Source organism: Sturnira hondurensis, unplaced genomic scaffold (genome assembly GCF_014824575.4).
Source record: "Sturnira hondurensis isolate 20B ecotype Veracruz unplaced genomic scaffold, ASM1482457v3 Scaffold0006829, whole genome shotgun sequence".
Lineage (NCBI taxonomy): Eukaryota > Metazoa > Chordata > Mammalia > Chiroptera > Phyllostomidae > Sturnira > Sturnira hondurensis.
This window is the reverse complement of record NW_028079460.1, coordinates 1,990,326-1,999,443: the sequence shown is the minus strand read 5'-3', so window position 1 is coordinate 1,999,443 and position 9,118 is coordinate 1,990,326. Positions and strand designations below refer to the sequence as shown.

General features: G+C 41.3%; 1 pseudogene; it reads left to right on the top strand.

Annotated features, from left to right (window-relative positions):
* Window positions 1-488: 488 nt before the first annotated feature.
* On the top strand, window positions 489-2,345 carry LOC118990229 (keratin, type I cytoskeletal 18-like; annotated as a pseudogene).
* The last annotated feature ends 6,773 nt before the right edge of the window (window positions 2,346-9,118 follow it).

The window sequence follows — 9,118 nt, the reverse complement described above, 5'->3', positions numbered from 1 at the left end:
CTCTGGGGATGGGTACTTTTTTTTGGAGAATATGTTTTCATTTTGTTATTCTCCCCACGATTAATTAAGAAAAGATCCCATGATGTTACTATGGTTAGCCCCAGTTAAAGCTGATGTTCCAGTAGAGTAGCCACTACTGACATGTGGTTATCAAGCAAGTGAAATGTGCCTAATGCAACTGAGAACATGAATTATTAATTAATTGAAAGTGAAAAGTTGGCAGACCTGGCACTCACTGTAGCTTCAGCCTAAGTCTCGGCTTTCTCACCTTCCTCCCTGAACAACATGAGATTCAGTACATGCTCTAGCTTCTCCACAAGCTACTGGACCCTGGGCTCCATGTAGTTGCCCAGCTACGAGGTCCAGCCAGCCAGCCAGCAGCACAGCAAGCATCTATGCAGGTGCTGGAGGCTCCAGCTCCCGGATCTCAGTGTCCTTGCTCCACCAGTATGTGGGGCAGCTGGGGATCTGGGGGCTTGGCTGCAGGAATGGCCAGGGGTCTGGTGGGCATAGGGGGCACCCAGAGTGAGAAGGAGACTATGCAATGCCTGAATGACCACCTGCCCTCCTACTTGGAGAGGGTGAGAAGACTGGAGGCTGATAATTGGAGACTAGATATCAAAATCTGGGAACACTTAAAGAAGGGACCCCAGGTCAGAGACTGGGAGCATTTCAAGACAATCAAGGACCCGAGGGCTCAGATCTTTGCAAATTCTGTGGACAATGCCTGCATCATTCTGCAAATTGACAATGCCTATCTTGCTGCTGATGACTTCAGCATCAAGTACGAGACAGAGCTGGCCATGCACCAGTCTGTGGAGAATGACATCAATGGGCTCTGAAAGGTCATTGATGACACCAATATCACTCGGCTGCAGCTGGAGACAGATTAAGGCTCTCAAGGAGGAACTGCTCTTCGTGAAGAACCACGAGGAGGAAGTAAATGGTCTACAAATCAGATTGCCAAATTCTGGGTTTACTGTGGAGTTAGATGCCCCCAAATCTCAGGACCTCAGCAAAATCATGACAGGAGTCTGGGCCCAGTACAATGAGCTGGATCAGAAGAACTGAGAGGAGCTAGGCAGTACTGGATGTATCAGATTGAAGAGAGCACCACAGTGGTCACCTCGCAGAGTGCAGACTGTTGCTGAGACGACACTCACGGAGCTGAGACATACAGTCTAGTCATTGGAGACTGACCTGGACTCAATGAGGAATCTGAAGGCCAGTTTGGAGAAAAGCCTGAGGGAGTTAGAGATGCACTATTCCAGGCAGATGGAACAACTCTGTGGGATCCTGCTGCACCTGGGGTCAGAGCTGGCCCAGACCCGGACAGAGGGGTGGCACCAGGCCCAGGAGTATGAGGCCATGCTGAACAACAAGGTCAAGCTGGAGGCTGAGATTGCCACCTACCACAGCCTATTGGAGGAAGGGGAGGACTTCGATCTTGTTGATGCCCTGGACAAGAGCACTCCTTACACACCATCCTGTTGTAGACCGCTTTGCCTGGTTCTAGGAATTGTATCTCGACCCCTTGTGGCTAAGGGTGAGGGACGACCTTTGGAATGCAAGCTGCAGGAGACAAAGCTTGTCTCTGGTAGCAAATGCTGCCTCAGTTTCCTCTCCCTGCCCCCAAAGCTTGGTCAGAAGTCAATGACAGCTAAGACCCCTCACAGCGGGGGGCAACCTAAGCCAGACTTGATCACTTGGGAGACCTTCATGGAAGGACTTGGGGTGGGGTTGCAACAAAGAGCAATGGACTCTTGCCCCCCCTGCTTTGACATAGCCCTGACATAGCCCAAGTCCCCACATTCTCTGGGAGAAGTGCTTCCTGGCTCTAATCCCCTTAAGCCTGAATACCTGTTGGGGAGAGGTGCAGCTCCTTGCCTTGCTAGAGCGTCTCCTGGGGAACAATCTGGTATCACAAAGACTTCCTGATAAACCTGTGAAATCTGCTCTGCTAAGAGTGCTTTCATTCATATGTTAAGGGTTGAGCAGAAAACCCTAAAACTCTGTTCCTGACAGACTCCGAAGCCCTCAGATTTCTTTGAAATATTACCTACTGTTTGATCCTTGCCACCATGTATTCCTGTATATGAGAACCCAATAAAAGTCCTGGAGGTGGGGGCTCAAAGCCTTTTTCACCTTGAAGAAACTGGCCACTGCTCACTTCTCCTCCCCAAGCAGATCACATCATGTCTCAGTCATATTTACTCTCATCTGTGGCACTCGGGGGGACTTGCAAGGAAAGTCACCCCCACACCATCCAAAGGACCACAACCCACAGGACTGGGGATGGCAAAGTGGTGTCTGAGGTCAATGACACTAAAGTTTTGAGGCGTTAAAGGCAGCAGAAGCACGGCACCCCATGGCAGGACAGAAAACCAATAAAAAGTTCATTGAAAGATTTTTTAAAAAGAAATTGAATAGTACATATAGTATAAAATATTTTTGATGAAATAAACTTTATTGTTTTGGTAGGACCCCATTTCACTCTATTAAAAATTTAGTGTCCAAATTCACAGGAGTTATATGTGTAAAGGGCATACAGAATTTCAAAAACTTAGTAAGAAAAAAGAATATAAAATATCTCATTTAGCAATTTTATATTGATTACATATTAAAATATTTTTGTATATATTATGTTAAGTCTTGTTCTTTTTAAAAATATCATCACCTGATATGTTTACTGATTTTAGAGAGAGAGGAAGGGGTAGAGAGAGAAACATTGACTGGCTACCTCCCATATGCAACCTGACCAAGGATTGCACTGACAACCTAAGTATGTGCCCTTACTGAATATCAGTCCCACAACCTTTTGGTGCATGGAATGACACTCCAACCAACTGACCCACTTAGTTAGGGCAAATCTCATTCTTAAAATTAATTCTAGCTGCTTCTTCTTACATTTTCAATGTGGCTACTACAATATTTAAAATTACATATGGGGAGGGGGTGGGTGGAGGTGGAAAAGTTATAGGGAGATAAATGGTAATGGAAAAATACAATAAAAGAACAAAATTAAAATTTACATCTATAGCTCATAGTATATGGCAAGTGGACAGTGCTATTCCATGACTCACTAAGAAGAAAGGAATAGGCTGTAACCAGGGAAGAGCTCCAAACTCCTGTTCTCAGGGAAAGAAGGGACTCCTGCTGAGCGGGGTATAAAGAAGGAGCCATGAGAGAGTGGAAGAAGGTTGGAGGGAGGGAAGGAGTGTGACACCAGATGAGGAATGAAAGTTCAGGACCAGAAACAGCATAACTCCCTGTATTCATTTCCTATTGCTTCTGGAACAAATTGGCACAATCTTGCTCACTGAAAAAGAAAACACACACAACACAAATATATAACAGTTCTGAAGGTCAGAATGCAACCAAACCCAGGTCTGGCTGCCTGCCACTATGAAAGCCAATATTCAGGAGGCAAGTGCTGATGTAAAGGAAAGTGCTTTATCCAGATGCCAGCCATCTGGAAGACAGGGGACTCATGTCACAAAGCTCATCTCCTGCAAAGAGGGGTGGTCACATCTAAAGCCCACCTTCACATCTCAGTGGAGGCAGAGGTTTTGTTGTAGAAGGAGAGGGGAACAGAACAAAGAGATCAAGGAAGGGGGTGGAAAAGTTCTCTATCAGCAGACTAGCACAGTCCATTCTGATAAGGCAAGTGATGTCCCGTGTGCATCAAACTAGTTTACTCATCCTGGATTCACATGTCATCCCGACTTTACACCATCCTGGCTCCATGGTCCAAGGTCAGTAAATCTCATGAAACTGGGATGCCTGAAGGTCGGAGTCTGTGTCTCTTAAAGTTAGTTACTAGGATTCTTATTCAAACATGCTGTTTCTGTACAAGCTAAATATTAGTCAGAGTCAGCACTTACAGAAACAATGTCAAAATAATTGTGAGGTGGGTTACAATTTTCCACTATTACAATTCTCTACTGTTATAATTCCCCAGTAATTTTTTTCCATTTCCATGAGTTAAAGGGTTGTGGACAAAATATTTCAGAAACCTAGAGAAATCCAGGATGCAGTCTAGTTCATAGGTGAAAATAAAATTTTGCAGACAATTAACTGAACTATAGCCTAATTTTCACAATTTTTCTCCCCTAAAATCACCTTCCTTTTTGTTAAACAGCCAAATCAATACCACTTCATTTACTATATTAAGTCCATTTCAGTTCTACCTGATTATTTGTATGAGTACAAGAGAAACAGCAATTGATCATATGGGCTTTCTTAGATTTGCCTTGCTGGAATGTTACAAGGAATTTCTACACTGAAATTTAATTAGCCTCTCAGGGCAGGGAAGACTAGCCACACAGTTACCACCAGGCTTTTCCTTCAGTATCTGCAGATTTAGGTGAGTTTCTCCAGTTCTCAAGGTCCCCCAAATGTCTTGAAGTTCTTACTGGCCATCTCCCAAGAAAGCAACCTTCACTCCTTAACTGGAAAGACTGCTATGAACCATGTAAAGAAGCAAGGCACCAGGGCATTTCTCCAAAGGGCTTCTATTAGCTTTCAAAGTCAATCTTTATTCCTCGAAACTTTTTCTGCTGACATCCAGTGTCTAGGCACGTGTCTCTCAGAAATGGCATTCTAGTCAAAGTCTTGGTTAATAAAACCACAATTGGAAACTGGGAAAAAAAATCAGATTCCTATTGGATTCATGCAAATAAACATATTGCTAAAAAATAATAACACTCACTTATTAAGAGTTTCCAAATTCTGGAGGGATCAAGTAGGCAGAAAAATATAAATGCTTCAATATTGCTACAATTTATCAAATTGCTCTGAGAAAACAAATGAAAACAAAAAAGTGATATTTTCAACAGTCACAAAAACTATAATTATTCTCAGTTCATTCAGTACCATGATCAATTCCTGTTTATCCCCATTATCCTCCAGTGTCTCTATAAATTCAGTCACTTTCCAGAGTCCTAAAATGTCCCATCTATTTCAAAGGTCTGATTTGAAAATTTATTCTCCAAAATTCATATCTTAGAACAAAGCAGAAGATGTAACATATTTGCAAAGGCATCAGAGTAAAAACAATGACTGTCTCCAAATGACAAAAAAAAAATACTTACAATGACATGGTTATAGATCTGTTTATAATGCAATTGACAAAGGAATTTGCCTTTTGAGGAACATTGGAAAATAACAATCCAATTATAAATTACTGTACATCAGATAAGAAATCAATTAATTTGTTTCTCACTGTCAATTGTACTTGGAGTTTTCTTAGGAAATACCAATTGTTTTGGAAAATCAGAGGGAGAGCTTTGGGTGGTTTCATTTGTCATCAAAATTATTATTCTGCTTCACCATCTCTCTATGTGCCTTTCCTTTTCTTTTTTATTTCTTTTCTCCCATTCCCATTTCCCTTCTTGAGTATTCCTTCTCCAATGTCCTTCTTTCCTGTATGTTCCTTTCCTTTATCCTTTCACATAATTTTTACTTCCTAAATTCCTTCTCTTTTTACTTCTTTTCTCTACCTAAACCTTCTTCAACTTGTGCAGACCCTCTGCCACTTACACAGACCCCCTTAGCTTGTTTCTTCTTAACTCATTCAGAAATAATCAACTTTTACTTTTACCAACCAACAATTTACTTTTGATTCTATTTCTTTAAAAATATATTGTTATAATTTCCCCAACTTTTTAGAATTTTCAATTTCTAGTGACAACTAAAATTAAGTAATGAGCATTCTTTAGATTGGCAAATTTATAAATATAGTTTACAACTTTCAGAAATAGTTTTTTCCACTGGCAAATACATTTGCCTTTTTAAAAGACATAACTAAGGCAATATAACATTTTTAATACAGGCAAAAACAAACATATTGTCCATGTTAATAAATTTTAAAATTATTAACAACTTAAACCATCTATTTGGATCCTTGGTGATTACTGTATTCCTTTAGTGTGCTCAAAAGTGAGGTGTTTCATTATTGAGTGACCTTGACAACTGTTAGGAGGTTGGAGAAGAGGTGGGGGAGATATCAAACCTGGGCGTATTCTTGAGACTGCAGTTCTTGGGCCTCCAGAAGGAGGAGACAGAGTGTTTTAAAAGATTCATTTCTCCCTTTCCTTCCTGAGTTTTACTGTCTAAGAGGAAGTGGGGTCTTTTCCTCCTCTTTGAACCATCAATTTAAATTTTTTTCTGAGGAGAACCCTTATGATGAATGACATGAAAGCCTACACATAAGAAATCTATTCCATTTACCAGACCTTTGGCAAAACAATTCTAATTAGGCTAAAATGTGACCTAATGGACTCTCTGATGTGGTCAAAGAAACAAAAACAAAATCTAAAGCACAGACAAAGTTCAAACAAGTGAGTATTCTTGAATTAAAACCTCTAAATGGAGGGACTGGGACACTAGCATTAGAGTCTTATCTCACACCAACCTGCATCACAAACAACCCTGATGAGGTCCAAATGGCATAAAGCCCAAACTGCAAAGATGAAGAATTCCTGGTGTGTACAAAACAGCAAAGGTCAATCCAAGTCCTCTAAAGATAAGAAAGCAAGCAAAGTAAGTACAACCAAAACAGATGAATGAGAGAAACAGGCAAGAGCTCTCAAAACAGAAACTAACTTCTTCCTGTGGAGGAAAAGAGAAAGAAAACTAATAAGCAATTAAAATGCAGTATACAACAAGAAAAGCAAACAATACCCAAAGTCCATGTACCAAAACAAACCCAATGAGCACTTTACCAAATCCCACACTGGGAAACTGGGATTTTTTTCTTGTCACTGAGCTGTGCCTACTGCCAACAGTGCCTATTTCTACAGAATCCCAAGTGATTCAAAGGACCCAAGTGTCAGGACAAGGTCTCCTGGTTGTGTATGCCAGGTACGTACCCAGTTTGGAATCCATAAACTTCCCAGACTAGAGGCTGTTGACTCCTCTGATACCCATTTCTTTTCACTAGCAAAGCATTTAAAGTTGACTAGTGCCTTGCAAGGAAGAGCAGGGAGTGTCATCAAGGTAAAAAAACAACTCTTACCAGCTGCTGAGAAACTGCTGCAACCCCTGCCCTGGGGTCAGCTTGCCACAAGCAGCTGGGACCTCCAGCCCAGGCCCCCTGGGCCTGAATGGAATTCTCATAGTACCATCTGGGTTGCCAAAAACCGTAACCAAACACAGGTCCAGCTGCCTGCTGCTACAAAAGCCAATACTCAAAAGGCAGGTGCTGATGTAAAGGTGCTTTATTCAGTTGCCAGATATCTGGAGGATCCACATCTCAAAGTCCATCTTCACATCTCAGTGGAGGCAGAGGTTTTGATTCGGAATTAGAGGGGAACAGAACAAAGAGATCATGGAAGGGGGTTGAAAAGTTTCCTATGAACAGACCAGCACAGTTCATTATGATAAGGCAAGTGATTGTCTAGTGTGCAGCAGTCTGGTTTAATCATCCTAGATTTATGTGTAATCCTGACTTTATATCATCCTGGCTCCATGGTCTAAGGTCAGCAGATCTCACGAAATTGGGATTCCTGATGGTCAGAGTCCATATCTTTTGAAGTTAGTTCCTAGGATTCATATACAAACATGCCATTTCTGTACAAGCTAAATATTAGCCAGAGTCAGCGCTTACAGAAACGATACCAAAAGAATTGTGAAGTGGGTTAAAATTCACCAGTATTAGAATTCTTTACTCTTATGAGAAGTCCCAATGGACAAAAATCAGGGTGTCAGAAGGGCCATGTTTATTTCAGATGCTCTAGAGAAAAACCTGTTCCTTTGCCTTTTCCAACTTTTAGAGGCTGCTTGCCTTCCTTGACAAGGCTCCTTCCTTTATTTTTAAGATCAAGCAGTATATTATCTTTAAATCTTTCTCTTTCTTTGCTTCCATTGTCATACCTCCTTTGACTCTGTGTCTCTTGTGCCTCCTTCATTTCTTCATAAGAACCCTTGTGATAGCATTGGGCACATGACTTGTGCTAATGGTGGGCCCACCAGATAAGCCATAATAATTTCCTCAACTCAAAATCTTTACCTTAATCTGCACAACTCTTTTTGCCATGTAGGGTTCTGGGGATCAGGATATGGACATCATGGGACAGAGTGAATATTATTCTGCTCCCATGAGTTTCATTACATTAGTGCCTATATGTAGGGCTATCTTCTGACCCCAGAATTCTGTAGGATCTCTCAAAATCTCAGCATCTGTCTCTATAGCAACAGTAACATGATTTGGGGGACAGAATAAACAATTATTCAAGATGCATCTTTCATTTCCAGTGGCAACAATAATATTAATAACTTCCCATTTCTTCATCTTATTTAAGTATGAAGAGAACAAAGATTCAAATGTCACTCAGTATAACTCCAAAAGTTATGTCCTTAACCATTATCCTGTACAGGTATCCTACCTCTTCTAAATTTATTGGATGAGTGAGCCTTCATCTAATACCTGGGAATTATTTGACAACTAAAACACAGCTATATTTTCAGTTCTGAATGCTGGATGATAGCTGAGCTCACTGCCCTACCTGCCAGTTGATAAAGCTGCCCTGATGATTCTTGCAGAATACCAACTTTCCCTGGCTCCTACTGTGCTATAAGCAGGTCTTCCACAAGAACTGACCAAGTACAGGCTTCATGCTTTCAAGGAGATCATCTTGGGTGGAAACAAATAAACAGAAAAATAGAATAGGTGTAAAATATACTTAGGGTGTGATGCAGACACTGCCCCACAGTGTTTGCAATGTTATGGATGAGACACGAGACAAATTCACACAGACTATCAAGTCCTGTGGAGGAAAAGGGACAGCACGGCTACTCCCTCAAGGGCGGAGCACCTTAGAGTGGCCTAGCCACTCTCTCAAGGGGAGAGTGCTCCGACCCTTGCCTTGACAGGGTTTTATTGAATTTCAATTTGCACAGGAATACAGTTAAAGTTCATTAATCTTTGTCAGGCAATAAGGATCAAACAATAGATAGCATACAAAGAACTACAAGGACCTATTCTGAGTCAGGGTCTATAAGCTAAAAGGCTACAAAACTTTGGGAAACAAACTCATTTCCTGCTTGGACACTTTTCATTTAATTGAGAGCGTTCTTAGCAAAGCAGGTTTCACAGGATTTTACATATTCTTTCTCA